Here is a 15,706-nt window from a genome sequence, read left to right on the forward strand (position 1 = left end):
TTTTTATATTGGAAGTCAATGGAAAAACGGATCAAAACGGATGCACACAAATGCATCTGTTTTTGCATCCTTTTTTTTTTGCAAAAAAAAACTGATAAAAAAAACGGATTACAAAAACTCAGTGTGAACCTAGCCCAAGGTATCGGGGTAAATGGAAGCCATCAATGCTTGCAGATTACTGTTGGACAGTTATCAGACACAATCCCATGTATGAATACAAAAGACAGGTGTAAATGCAGCGAGAAGCCATTGAATAAGGAGCGACATCCCAGAGGTCAATAAACAGAATTAGTGTGTAACAATTCTTGGATCTGCCTGTAAATTGTAGATGATTTCAGATAGAACTAAGTTTCCTATGAATATATTTCAGTTTATGATCAGTAACCGAGTTCCTTATGATGCAGAAGTAATAAATCTGTCGGCTATTATACTGGATCCTATACAAATCACAGTAACATGAGAACTCTCCCATATCAGAGAAACTAGAGACAATTCACACTTTTCCTTGTGATATTTGAATTCAGCCCAGAAAAATCATTAAGAAATGGAGAATTTTATTTCTGAACCAAACAACTTTTGAAAATTTGTTGCCGAGTGTAATCGATTGTCTCTGTCCGTGATTGGAGAATCGGTCAGAGGAAGTGGATGACGTTACTGCGCGATGCGCTAATACATAGTCCATAGACTCCTATCTCCTATATGCGCTAAACTACCAGGCGGCAGGACTGGAATGACGTACATGCGCTAAGCGGTGCGCTAAGTGTCATACTCTGAGCGCTTGTGACCCATGTATAACCAGCGTATACCTGCCAGGAGCATACGTGCCACAGCGTACAGGGGGCTCCTGCCGGACCCTGGAGATTCCCTACTAAGAGGGGATTCATAGGTAGCGTCTATGTGCGGATCAGGAGGAGAGAAACTCTGAGGACCCCTCATCCACACATATAGCCGAATGGGGCCGGGCCTAAGGGTAAGTATATATATATATATATATATATATATATACACACACATATCTATAGGGCTACCCCCACCATGCAAATATGTCCAGGCAGAAGGGTACATATGTGTGTATATGTGTATATATATATATATTATTTATGCATTCACTCCTCGCACTATAATGGTCATATACCCTGACGTGGATGTTGGTGTACACACATATATATATATATATACACATCTGCGGATTTCAAGTGTCTTATCTATGAAGCGGTGTAATGTACATTGCACAATGGTCGCGGTGTGTTGAACTGCACCAGGACCTGATAGATTCGCCACAATTCTCACAGTAAGTGGTAGGAATTGGATGTTTCTGGGACTATATATCCCGTTGTTATTGTATATATACGTAACAGAGCGTGTTATATGGAGGCTGTACATGCGGAGCTCTCATTGTGTATCCATCGGGGTTCTTCCTTCCAGATTCCCCCCACGCTCTCCTGATCCCCCTAATGGGGCTGTATGTGAGTCGCCGTGTACTGCCGCACTATGGATGTGTCAGATGGCCTGAGATGCGGCGCCGTAGCGGTTGTATCGTCTTGCACACGGGGTCAGGAATCACGCACACGACCCCCGTGGACTGGCAGTCCATGTAGTCACAGATTTTGTACTTTTTCCCATCGGGGGGTTAATAAAGGATACAGCTTTGGCCGTGTATTTGCCCAGTGCGCATTGTCCGCACAGGAAAGAACCAACCACAGGGGTATTAGCCAGCCCAGTGGCCGTTGTTTCTATAGTGGCTTTTCACAAGATGTTCTCCCAAGGTGCCACCTCTACGGTCAGTAATGGTGAGGTACGGAGTGCCAGGATGCCATCTGATCACCGATGCACCTAATGATCTCGGAGCTTCGGTTCTGAACTACTGTTTACAAGGTCATTTGGTGAAGCCGCCCGGCAAACGCTCAATGTAGAGTCTTTGGGTATCCGCGAGCTATAAAGCGCTGGTATAAAAGATTGGATTCAGTCCCTAGCGTGAAGCATGGAGAAGGGGGGGGGGCATCATTCTGCAAAGGGGACAGGAACGGTTGGTGGGTAAGTATAGTGACATAGGGGAAGGGTTGGTAGGTAAGGATAGTGACATAGAAAAAGGGTTGGTGGATAAGGATAGTGACATAGGAGAAGGGTTGGTAGGTAAGGATAGTGACATAGGAGAAAGGTTGGTGGGTAAGGTTAGTGACATAGGAGAAGGTGTAAGGATAGTGACATAGGAGAAGTATGGTAGGTAAGGATAGTGACATAGGAGAAGGGTTGGTAGGTAAGGATAGTGATATAGGAGAAGGGTTGGTAGGTAAGGATAGTGACATAGGAGAAGGGTTGGTAGGTAAGGATAGTGACATAGGAGAAGCGTTGGTAGGTAAGGATAGTGACATAGGAGAAGGTTTGGTAGGTAAGGATAGTGACATAGAAGGGTTAGTGGGTAAGGATAGTGACATAGGAGGGTTGGTAGGTAAGGATAGTGACATAGGAGAAGGGCTGGTAGGTAAGGATAGTGACATAGGAGAAGGGTTGGTGGGTAAGGATAGTGACATAGGAGAAGGGTTGGTAGGTAAGGATAGTGACAAAGGAGAAGGGTTGGTGGGTAAGGATAGTGACATGGAAGGGTTGGTAGGTAAGTATAGTGACATAGGAGAAGGTTTGGTAGGTAAGGATAGTGACATAGAAAAAGGGTTGGTGGATAAGGATAGTGACATAGGAGAAGGGTTGGTAGGTAAGGATAGTGACATAGAAGGGTTGGTGGGTAAGGATAGTGACATAGAAGGGTTGGTGGGTAAGGATAGTGACATAGGAGAAGGGTTGGTAGGTAAGGATAGTGACATAGAAGGGTTGGTGGGTAAGGATAGTGACATAGGAGAAGGGTTGGTGGGTAAGGATAGTGACATAGGAGAAGGGTTGGTGGGTAAGGATAGTGACAGGAGAAGGGTTGGTAGGTAAGGATAGTGACATAGGAGAAAGGTTGGTGGGTAAGGATAGTGACATAGGAGAAGGGTTGGTAGGTAAGGATAGTGACATAGAAAAAGGGTTGGTGGATAAGGATAGTGACATAGGAGAAGGGTTGGTAGGTAAGGATAGTGACATAGGAGAAAGGTTGGTGGGTAAGGATAGTGACATAGGAGAAGGGTTGGTAGGTAAGGATAGTGATATAGGAGAAGGGTTGGTAGGTAAGGATAGTGACATAGGAGAAGGGTTGGTAGGTAAGGATAGTGACATAGGAGAAGTGTTGGTAGGTAAGGATAGTGACATAGGAGAAGGTTTGGTAGGTAAGGATAGTGACATAGAAGGGTTAGTGGGTAAGGATAGGGACATAGGAGGGTTGGTAGGTAAGGATAGTGACATAGGAGAAGGGCTGGTAGGTAAGGATAGTGACATAGGAGAAGGGTTGGTGGGTAAGGATAGTGACATAGGAGAAGGGTTGGTAGGTAAGGATAGTGACAAAGGAGAAGGGTTGGTGGGTAAGGATAGTGACATGGAAGGGTTGGTAGGTAAGTATAGTGACATAGGAGAAGGTTTGGTAGGTAAGGATAGTGACATAGGAGAAGGTTTGGTAGGTAAGGATAGTGATATAGGAGAAGGTTTGGTAGGTAAGGATAGTGATATAGGAGAAGGTTTGGTAGGTAAGGATAGTGACATAGGAGAAGGGTTGGTAGGTAAGGATAGTGACATAGGAGAAGCATTGGTAGGTAAGGATAGTGACATAGGAGAAGGGTTGGTGGGTAAGGATAGTGACATAGGAGAAGGTTTGGTAGGTAAGGATAGTGACATAGGAGAAGGGTTGGTAGGTAAGGATAGTGACATAGAAAAAGGGTTGGTGGTTAAGGATAGTGACATAGGAGAAGGGTTGGTAGGTAAGGATAGTGACATAGGAGAAGGTTTGGTAGGTAAGGATAGTGACATAGGAGAAGGTTGGTAGGTAAGGATAGTGACATAGGAGAAGGTTGGTAGGTAAGGATAGTGACATAGGGGAAGGGTTGGTGGGTAATGATAGTGACATAGGAGAAGGGTTGGTGGGTAAGGATAGTGACATAGGAGAAGGGTTGGTGGGTAAGGATAGTGACATAGGAGAAGGGTTGGAAGGTAAGGATAGTGACATAGGAGAAGGGTTGGAAGGTAAGGATAGTGACATAGGAGAAGGTTCGGTAGGTAAGGATAGTGACATAGGAGAAGGGTTGGTAGGTAAGGATAGTGACATAGGAGAAGGTTTGGTGGGTAAGGATAGTGACTTAGGAGAAGGGTTGGTGGGTAAGGATAGTGATATAGGAGAAGGATTGGTAGGTAAGGATAGTGACATAGGAGAAGGGTTGGTAGGTAAGGATAGTGACATAGAAAAAGGGTTGGTGGTTAAGGATAGTGACATAGGAGAAGGGTTGGTAGGTAAGGATAGTGACATAGGAGAAGGGTTGGTAGGTAAGGATAGTGACATAGGAGAAGGGTTGGTAGGTAAGGATAGTGACATAGAAAAAGGGTTGGTGGTTAAGGATAGTGACATAGGAGAAGGGTTGGTAGGTAAGGATAGTGACATAGGAGAAGGTTTGGTAGGTAAGGATAGTGACATAGGAGAAGGTTGGTAGGTAAGGATAGTGACATAGGAGAGGGATTGGTAGGTAAGTATAGTGACATAGGGGAAGGGTTGGTAGGTAAGGATAGTGACATAGAAAAAGGGTTGGTGGGTAAGGATAGTGACATAGGAGAAGGGTTGGTAGGTAAGGATAGTGACATAGGAGAAGGGTTGGTGGGTAAGGATAGTGACATAGAAGGGTTAGTGGTTAAGGATAGTGACATAGGAGAAGGGTTGGTTGGTAAGGATAGTGACAGGAGAAGGGTTGGTAGGTAAGGATAGTGACATAGGAGAAGGGTCGGTAGGTAAGGATAGTGACATAGGAAAAGGGTTGGTGGGTAAGGATAGTGACATAGGAGAAGGGTTGGTAGGTAAGGATAGTGACATAGGAAAAGGGTTGGTGGGTAAGGATAGTGACATAGAAGGGTTGGTAGGTAAGGATAGTGACATAGGGGAAGCGTTGGTAGGTAAGGGTAGTGACATAGAAAAAGGGTTGGTGGTTAAGGATAGTGACATAGGAGAAGGGTTGGTAGGTAAGGATAGTGACATGGGAGAAGGGTTGGTGGGTAAGGATAGTGACATAGGAGAAAGGTTGGTGGGTAAGGATAGTGACATAGGAGAAGGGTTGGTAGGTAAGGATAGTGATATAGAAGAAGGGTTGGTAGGTAAGGATAGTGACATAGGAGAAGGGTTTGTAGGTAAGGATAGTGACATAGAAAAAGGGTTGGTGGTTAAGGATGGTGACATAGGAGAAGGGTTGGTAGGTAAGGATAGTGACATAGGAGAAGGTTTGGTAGGTAAGGATAGTGACATAGGAGAAGGGTTGGTGGGTAATAATAGTGACATAGGAGAAGGGTTGGAAGGTAAGGATAGTGACATAGGAGAAGGTTTGGTAGGTAAGGATAGTGACATAGGAGGGTTGGTAGTAAGGATAGTGACATAGAAGAAGGCTTGGTATGTAAGGATAGTGACATAGGAGAAGGTTTGGTAGGTAAGGATAGTGATATAGGAGAAGGGTTGGTAGGTAAGGATAGTGACATAGGGGAAGGGTTGGTAGGTAAGGATAGTGACATAGGAAAAGGGTTGGTGGGTAAGGATAGTGACATAGGAGAAGGTTTGGTAGGTAAGGATAGTGACATAGGAAAAGAGTTTGTGGGTAAGGATGGCGACATAGGAGAAGGTTCGGTAGGTAAGGATAGTGACATAGGAGAAGGGTTGGTAGGTAAGTATAGTGACATAGGAGAAGGGTTGGTAGGTAAGGATAGTGACATAGGAGAAGGGTTGGTGGGTAAGGATAGTGACATAGAAGGGTTAGTGGTTAAGGATAGTGACATAGGAGAAGGGTTGGTGGGTAAGGATAGTGACATAGGAGAAGGGTTGGTAGGTAAGGATAGTGACATAGGAGAAGGGTCGGTAGGTAAGGATAGTGACATAGGAAAAGGGTTGGTGGGTAAGGATAGTGACATAGGAGAAGGGTTGGTGGGTAAGGATAGTGACATAGAAGGGTTGGTAGGTAAGGATAGTGACATAGGGGAAGCGTTGGTAGGTAAGGGTAGTGACATAGAAAAAGGGTTGGTGGTTAAGGATAGTGACATAGGAGAAGGGTTGGTAGGTAAGGATAGTGATATAGGAGAAGGTTTGGTGGGTAAGGATAGTGACATAGGAGAAGGGTTGGTAGGTAAGGATAGTGACATAGGAGAAGGGTTGGTGGGTAAGGATAGTGACATAGAAGGGTTGGTGGGTAAGGATAGTGACATAGGAGAAGGTTTGGTAGGTAAGGATAGTGACATAGGAGAAGGGTTGGTAGGTAAGGATAGTGACATAGAAAAAGGGTTGGTGGTTAAGGATAGTGACATAGGAGAAGGGTTGGTAGGTAAGGATAGTGACATAGGAGAAGGTTTGGTAGGTAAGGATAGTGACATAGGAGAAGGTTGGTAGGTAAGGATAGTGACATAGGAGAAGGTTGGTAGGTAAGGATAGTGACATAGGGGAAGGGTTGGTGGGTAATGATAGTGACATAGGAGAATGGTTGGTGGGTAAGGATAGTGACATAGGAGAAGGGTTGGTGGGTAAGGATAGTGACATAGGAGAAGGGTTGGAAGGTAAGGATAGTGACATAGGAGAAGGTTCGGTAGGTAAGGATAGTGACATAGGAGAAGAGTTGGTAGGTAAGGATAGTGACATAGGAGAAGCATTGGTAGGTAAGGATAGTGACATAGGAGAAGGGTTGGTGGGTAAGGATAGTGACATAGGAGAAGGGTTGGTAGGTAAGGATAGTGACATAGGAGAAGGGTTGGTAGGTAAGGATAGTGACATAGAAAAAGGGTTGGTGGTTAAGGATAGTGACATAGGAGAAGGGTTGGTAGGTAAGGATAGTGACATAGGAGAAGGTTTGGTAGGTAAGGATAGTGACATAGGAGAAGGTTGGTAGGTAAGGATAGTGACATAGGAGAGGGATTGGTAGGTAAGTATAGTGACATAGGGGAAGGGTTGGTAGGTAAGGATAGTGACATAGGGGAAGGGTTGGTAGGTAAGGATAGTGACATAGGGGAAGGGTTGGTAGGTAAGGATAGTGACATAGGAGAAGGGTTGGTGGGTAAGGATAGTGACATAGGAGAAGGTTTGGTAGGTAAGGATAGTGACATAGGAGAAGGGTTGGTAGGTAAGGATAGTGACATAGGAGAAGGGTTGGTGGGTAAGGATAGTGACATAGAAGGGTTTGTGGTTAAGGATAGTGACATAGGAGAAGGGTTGGTGGGTAAGGATAGTGACATAGGAGAAGGGTTGGTAGGTAAGGATAGTGACATAGGAGAAGGGTCGGTAGGTAAGGATAGTGACATAGGAAAAGGGTTGGTGGGTAAGGATAGTGACATAGGAGAAGGGTTGGTAGGTAAGGATAGTGACATAGGAAAAGGGTTGGTGGGTAAGGATAGTGACATAGAAGGGTTGGTAGGTAAGGATAGTGACATAGGGGAAGCGTTGGTAGGTAAGGGTAGTGACATAGAAAAAGGGCTGGTGGTTAAGGATAGTGACATAGGAGAAGGGTTGGTAGGTAAGGATAGTGACATGGGAGAAGGGTTGGTGGGTAAGGATAGTGACATAGAAGGGTTAGTGGTTAAGGATAGTGACATAGGAGAAGGGTTGGTGGGTAAGGATAGTGACATAGGAGAAGGGTTGGTAGGTAAGGATAGTGACATAGGAGAAGGGTCGGTAGGTAAGGATAGTGACATAGGAAAAGGGTTGGTGGGTAAGGATAGTGACATAGGAGAAGGGTTGGTAGGTAAGGATAGTGACATAGGAAAAGGGTTGGTGGGTAAGGATAGTGACATAGAAGGGTTGGTAGGTAAGGATAGTGACATAGGGGAAGCGTTGGTAGGTAAGGGTAGTGACATAGAAAAAGGGTTGGTGGTTAAGGATAGTGACATAGGAGAAGGGTTGGTAGGTAAGGATAGTGACATGGGAGAAGGGTTGGTGGGTAAGGATAGTGACATTGGAGAAAGGTTGGTGGGTAAGGATAGTGACATAGGAGAAGGGTTGGTAGGTAAGGATAGTGATATAGAAGAAGGGTTGGTAGGTAAGGATAGTGACATAGGAGAAGGGTTGGTAGGTAAGGATAGTGACATAGGAGAAGGGTTGGTAGGTAAGGATAGTGACATAGGAGAAGCGTTGGTAGGTAAGGATAGTGACATAGGAGAAGGTTTGGTAGGTAAGGATAGTGACATAGAAGGGTTTGTAGGTAAGGATAGTGACATAGAAAAAGGGTTGGTGGTTAAGGATGGTGACATAGGAGAAGGGTTGGTAGGTAAGGATAGTGACATAGGAGAAGGTTTGGTAGGTAAGGATAGTGACATAGGAGAAGGGTTGGTGGGTAATAATAGTGACATAGGAGAAGGGTTGGAAGGTAAGGATAGTGACATAGGAGAAGGTTTGGTAGGTAAGGATAGTGACATAGGAGGGTTGGTAGTAAGGATAGTGACATAGAAGAAGGCTTGGTATGTAAGGATAGTGACATAGGAGAAGGTTTGGTAGGTAAGGATAGTGATATAGGAGAAGGGTTGGTAGGTAAGGATAGTGACATAGGGGAAGGGTTGGTAGGTAAGGATAGTGACATAGGAGAAGGGTTGGTGGGTAAGGATAGTGACATAGGAGAAGGTTTGGTAGGTAAGGATAGTGACATAGGAAAAGAGTTTGTGGGTAAGGATGGCGACATAGGAGAAGGTTCGGTAGGTAAGGATAGTGACATAGGAGAAGGGTTGGTAGGTAAGTATAGTGACATAGGAGAAGGGTTGGTAGGTAAGGATAGTGACATAGGAGAAGGGTTGGTGGGTAAGGATAGTGACATAGAAGGGTTAGTGGTTAAGGATAGTGACATAGGAGAAGGGTTGGTGGGTAAGGATAGTGACATAGGAGAAGGGTTGGTAGGTAAGCATAGTGACATAGAAGGGTTAGTGGTTAAGGATAGTGACATAGGAGAAGGGGTGGTGGGTAAGGATAGTGACATAGGAGAAGGGTTGGTAGGTAAGGATAGTGACATAGGAGAAGGGTCGGTAGGTAAGGATAGTGACATAGGAAAAGGGTTGGTGGGTAAGGATAGTGACATAGGAGAAGGGTTGGTGGGTAAGGATAGTGACATAGAAGGGTTGGTAGGTAAGGATAGTGACATAGGGGAAGCGTTGGTAGGTAAGGGTAGTGACATAGAAAAAGGGTTGGTGGTTAAGGATAGTGACATAGGAGAAGGGTTGGTAGGTAAGGATAGTGACATAGGAGAAGGGTTGGAAGGTAAGGATAGTGACATAGGAGAAGGGTTGGTAGTAAGGATAGTGACATAGAAGAAGGCTTGGTAGGTAAGGATAGTGACATAGGAGAAGGTTTGGTAGGTAAGGATAGTGACATAGGAAAAGAGTTTGTGGGTAAGTATGGCGACATAGGAGAAGGGTAGGTGGGTAAGGATAGTGATATAGGAGAAGGGTTGGTGGGTAAGGATAGTGACATAGGAGGAGGGTTGGTAGGTAAGGATAGTGACATAGGAGAAGGTTTGATAGGTAAGGATAGTGACATAGAAGGGTTGGTAGGTAAGGATAGTGACATAGGAGAAGGTTGGTAGGTAAGAATAGTGACATAGGAGAAGGGTTGGTAGGTAACGATAGTGACATAGGAGAAGGGTTGGTAGGTAAGGATAGTGACATAGGAGAAGGGTTGGTAGGTAAGGATAGTGATATAGGAGAAGGGTTGGTGGGTAAGGATAGTGACATAGGAGAAGGGTTGGTAGGTAAGGATAGTGATATAGGAGAAGGGTTGGTAGGTAAGAATAGTGACATAGGAGAAGGGTTGGTGGGTAAGGATAGTGACATAGGAGAAGGGTTGGTAGGTAACGATAGTGACATAGGAGAAAGGTTGGTGGGTAAGTATTGTCTTTTAGATACAATAGGGCTGATATTCCTGGAGGAATACTGGCACTCTCATGAGGGCACTCTTGTACTGACACCTCATATGGGCACTCTCTTATGGGCACTCTTGTACTAACACACTCATGCGGCCACTCTCGTACTGACACACTCATGTGGGCACTCTCGTACTGACACTCTCATTCGGGTACTGTCGTACTGACACTCTCATGCGGGTACTCTTATTCAGGCACTCTCATACTGACACTCTCATGCGGGTGCTCTCGTACTGACACTCTCATGCGGGCGCTCTCGTACTGACACTCATGCGGGTACTCTTATGCGGGCACTCTCATACTGTCACTCTCATACGGGCACTCTCATACTGGCACTCTCATACAGGCACTCTCGTACTGACACTCATGTGGGTACTGTCGTACTGACACTCTCATGCGGGCACTCTCGTACTGACACTCTCATGCGGGTACTCTTATGCGGACACTCTCATGCGGGTACTCTTATGCGGGCACTCTCATACTGACACTCTCATGCGGACACTCTCATGCGGGTGCTCTCATACTGACACTCTCATACTGACACTCTCATGCGGGTACTCTCATACTGACACTCTCATGCGGGTACTCTTATGTGGGCACTCTCATACTGACACTCTCATGTGGGTACTCTCATACTGACACTCTCATGTGGGTACTCTCATACTGACACTCTCATGCGGGTACTCTTATGTGGGCACTCTCATACTGACACTCTCATGCGGGTGCTCTCATACTGACACTCTCATACTGACACTCTCATGCGGGTACTCTCATACTGACACTCTCATGCGGGTACTCTTATGTGGGCACTCTCATACTGACACTCTCATGCGGGTGCTCTCATACTGACACTCTCATACTGACACTCTCATGCGGGTACTCTCATACTGACACTCTCATGCGGGTACTCTTATGTGGGCACTCTCATACTGACACTCTCATGTGGGTACTCTCATACTGACACTCTCATGTGGGTACTCTCATACTGACACTCATGCGAGTACTCTCATGCGGGCACTCTCGTACTGACACTCTCATTCTGGCACATACATGCTCTCACACTCACATACCCTGAATAGCGCTTTCCTCCCGCCTCCACTTTGCACATGCCATCAGCCCTAGATGTCTCCTACAATATAACACAGTGGTGGACACTCACCTGCGGAGGACTTTGCACTCTCTTGTCTGTCGCTTTGTGAGTCTTTTACATTTTTGGTTATTTTTATAGATATTTTACAGACACGGAGCAGACAATGGAGCGATTATTATAGCTGCAAAATAAACAACTATAAAAGCAATAATTGCTGCGGATGTCTGGGCGGTTCAATCCGGTGTCGCATGGGTCAGCCCCCCAGCTTGTGTTGCCATGAAGTCCGCCGTGTCAGTACACATGGCGGATATGCTTCCCAGTACGAGGACACGTGGCGGATATGTTCCCCAGTACGAGGACACATGGCAGATATGTTCCCCAGTACAGGGACAGAGGACACATGGCGGATATGCTCCCCAGTACGAGGACAGAGGACACATGGAAGATATGCTCCCCAGTACGAGGACAGAGGACACATGGCGGATATGCTCCCCAGTACGAGGACACATGGCGGATATGCTCCCCAGTATGGGGACAGAGGACACATGGCGGATATGTTCCCCAGTACGAGGACACATGGCGGATATGCTCCCCAGTACGGGGACAGAGGACACATGGCGGATATGCTCCCCAGTACGAGGACAGAGGACACATGGAAGATATGCTCCCCAGTACGAGGACAGAGGACACATGGCGGATATGCTCCCCAGTACGAGGACACATGGCGGATATGCTCCCCAGTACGGGGACAGAGGACACATGGCGGATATGCTCCCCAGTACGAGGACAGAGGACACATGGCGGATATGCTCCCCAGTACGGGGACAGAGGACACATGGCGGATATGCTCCCCAGTACGGGGACAGAGGACACATGGCGGATATGCTCCCCAGTACGAGGACAGAGGACACATGGCAGATATGCTCCCCAGTACGAGGACAGAGGACACATGGCGGATATGCTCCCCAGTACGGGGACAGAGGACACATGGCGGATATGCTCCCCAGTACGGGGACAGAGGACACATGGAAGATATGCTCCCCAGTACGGGGACAGAGGACACATGGAAGATATGCTCCCCAGTACGAGGACAGAGGACACATGGCGGATATGCTTCCCAGTACGAGGACAGAGGACACATGGAAGATATGCTCCCCAGTACGAGGACAGAGGACACATGGCGGATTTGCTCCCTAGTACAGGGACAGAGGACACATGGCGGATATGCTTCCCAGTACGGGGACAGAGGACACATGGCAGATATGCTCCCCAGTACAAGGACACATGGCGGATATGCTCCCCAGTACGAGGACACATGGCAGATATGCTCCCCAGTACGGGGACCGAGGACACATGGAAGATATGCTCCCCAGCACAAGGACACATGGCAGATATGCTCCCCAGTACGAGGACACATGGCGGATATGTTCCCCAGTACGAGGACACATGGCAGATATGCTCCCCAGTACGGGGACCGAGGACACATGGAAGATATGCTCCCCAGCACAAGGACACATGGCAGATATGCTCCCCAGTACGAGGACACATGGCGGATATGTTCCCCAGTACGAGGACACATGGCAGATATGCTCCCCAGTATGAGGACACATGGCGGATATGTTCCCCAGTACGAGGACACATGGCAGATATACTCCCCAGTACGAGGACACATGGCGGATATGCTCCCCAGTACGAGGACACATGGCGGATATGTTCCCCAGTACGAGGACACATGGCAGATATGCTCCCCAGTACGAGGACACATGGCGGATATGCTCCCCAGTACGAGGACACATGGCAGATATGCTCCCCAGTACGAGGACACATGGCGGATATGTTCCCCAGTACGAGGACACATGGCAGATATGCTCCCCAGTACGAGGACACATGGCGGATATGCTTGCCAGTACGAGGACAGAGGACGCATGGCAGATATGTACCCCAGTACAGGGACAGATGACACATGGAAGATATGCTCCCCAGTATGTGGACAGGGGACACATGGTGGATATGCTCCCCAGTATGAGGACACATGGTGGATATGCTCCCCAGTATGAGGACACATGGTGGATATGCTCCCCAGTGTGGGGACAGAGGACACATGGCGGATATGCTCCCCAGTACGAGGACACATGGCGGATATGCTCCCCAGTACGAGGACACATGGCAGATATGCTCCCCAGTACAGGGACAAAGGACACATGGCGGATATGCTCCCCAGTACGAGGACACATGGCGGATATGCTCCCCAGTACGAGGACACATGGCAGATATGCCCCCCAGTACGAGGACACATGGCAGATATGCTCCCCAGTACAGGGACAGAGGACACATGGCAGATATGCTCCCCAGTACAGGGACAGAGGACACATGGCAGATATGCTCCCCAGTACAAGGACACATGGCAGATATGCTCCCCAGTACAAGGACACATGGCAGATATGCTCCCCAGTACGAGGACACATGGCAGATATGCCCCCCAGTACGAGGACACATGGCGGATATGCTCCCCAGTACGAGGACACATGGCAGATATGCTCCCCAGTACGAGGACACATGGCAGATATGCCCCCCAGTACGAGGACACATGGCGGATATGCTCCCCAGTACGAGGACACATGGCAGATATGCTCCCCAGTACGATGACACATGGCAGATATGCTCCCCAGTACTGGAACAAAGGGCACATGGCAGATATGCTCCCCAGTACTGGGACAGAGGACACATGGCAGATATGCTCCCCAGCACAAGGACACATGGCAGATATGCTCCCCAGTACGAGGACACATGGCAGATATGCTCCCCAGTACGAGGACACATGGCAGATATGCTCCTCAGTACAGGGACAGAGGACACATGGCAGATATGCTCCCCAGTACAGGGACAGAGGACACATGGCAGATATGCTCCCCAGTACGAGGACACATGGCGGATATGCTCCCCAGTACGAGGACACATGGCAGATATGCTCCCCAGTACGAGGACACATGGCAGATATGCTCCTCAGTACGAGGACAGAGGACACATGGCGGATATGCTCCCCAGTACGGGGACAGAGGACACATGGCGGATATGCTCCCCAGTACGGGGACAGAGGACACATGGAAGATATGCTCCCCAGTACGAGGACAGAGGACACATGGCGGATATGCTCCCCAGTACAGGGACAGAGGACACATGGCGGATATGCTTCCCAGTACGAGGACAGAGGACACATGGCGGATATGCTTCCCAGTACGAGGACAGAGGACACATGGAAGATATGCTCCCCAGTACGAGGACAGAGGACACATGGCGGATTTGCTCCCCAGTACAGGGACAGAGGACACATGGCGGATATGCTTCCCAGTTCGGGGACAGAGGACACATGGCAGATATGCTCCCCAGTACAAGGACACATGGCGGATATGCTCCCCAGTACGAGGACACATGGCAGATATGCTCCCCAGTACGGGGACCGAGGACACATGGAAGATATGCTCCCCAGCACAAGGACACATGGCAGATATGCTCCCCAGTACGAGGACACATGGCGGATATGTTCCCCAGTACGAGGACACATGGCAGATATGCTCCCCAGTATGAGGACACATGGCGGATATGTTCCCCAGTACGAGGACACATGGCAGATATGCTCCCCAGTACGAGGACACATGGCGGATATGCTCCCCAGTACGAGGACACATGGCGGATATGTTCCCCAGTACGAGGACACATGGCGGATATGCTCCCCAGTACGAGGACACATGGCGGATATGCTCCCCAGTACGAGGACACATGGCAGATATGCTCCCCAGTACGAGGACACATGGCGGATATGTTCCCCAGTACGAGGACACATGGCAGATATGCTCCCCAGTACGAGGACACATGGCGGATATGCTTGTCAGTACGAGGACAGAGGACGCATGGCAGATATGTACCCCAGTACAGGGACAGATGACACATGGAAGATATGCTCCCCAGTATGTGGACAGGGGACACATGGTGGATATGCTCCCCAGTATGAGGACACATGGTGGATATGCTCCCCAGTATGAGGACACATGGTGGATATGCTCCCCAGTGTGGGGACAGAGGACACATGGCGGATATGCTCCCCAGTACGAGGACACATGGCGGATATGCTCCCCAGTACGAGGACACATGGCGGATATGCTCCCCAGTACGAGGACACATGGCGGATATGCTCCCCAGTACGAGGACACATGGCAGATATGCCCCCCAGTACGAGGACACATGGCAGACATGCTCCCCAGTACAGGGACAGAGGACACATGGCAGATATGCTCCCCAGTACAGGGACAGAGGACACATGGCAGATATGCTCCCCAGTACAAGGACACATGGCAGATATGCTCCCCAGTACGAGGACACATGGCAGATATGCCCCCCAGTACGAGGACACATGGCGGATATGCTCCCCAGTACGAGGACACATGGCAGATATGCTCCCCAGTACGAGGACACATGGCAGATATGCCCCCCAGTACGAGGACACATGGCGGATATGCTCCCCAGTACGAGGACACATGGCAGATATGCTCCCCAGTACGATGACACATGGCAGATATGCTCCCCAGTACTGGAACAAAGGGCACATGGCAGATATGCTCCCCAG

The 15,706-nt window shown here is 48.2% G+C and overlaps 1 protein-coding gene across 1 annotated transcript in view; it reads right to left on the reverse strand.

Annotated features, from left to right (window-relative positions):
- The window catches only part of LOC138770789 (beta-1,3-galactosyltransferase 5-like), a 36,490-nt gene extending 25,314 nt beyond the window's left edge, over positions 1-11,176 (reverse strand). Inside the window, exon 1 of the mRNA XM_069950017.1 lies at positions 11,155-11,176. The gene's annotated coding sequence lies outside the window, so the exon portion shown is untranslated. The remainder of the gene's footprint in view (positions 1-11,154) is intronic.
- Positions 11,177-15,706: the final 4,530 nt, after the last annotated feature.

Source organism: Dendropsophus ebraccatus, chromosome 1 (assembly GCF_027789765.1).
Source record: "Dendropsophus ebraccatus isolate aDenEbr1 chromosome 1, aDenEbr1.pat, whole genome shotgun sequence".
Taxonomy (NCBI): Eukaryota; Metazoa; Chordata; class Amphibia; order Anura; family Hylidae; genus Dendropsophus; species Dendropsophus ebraccatus.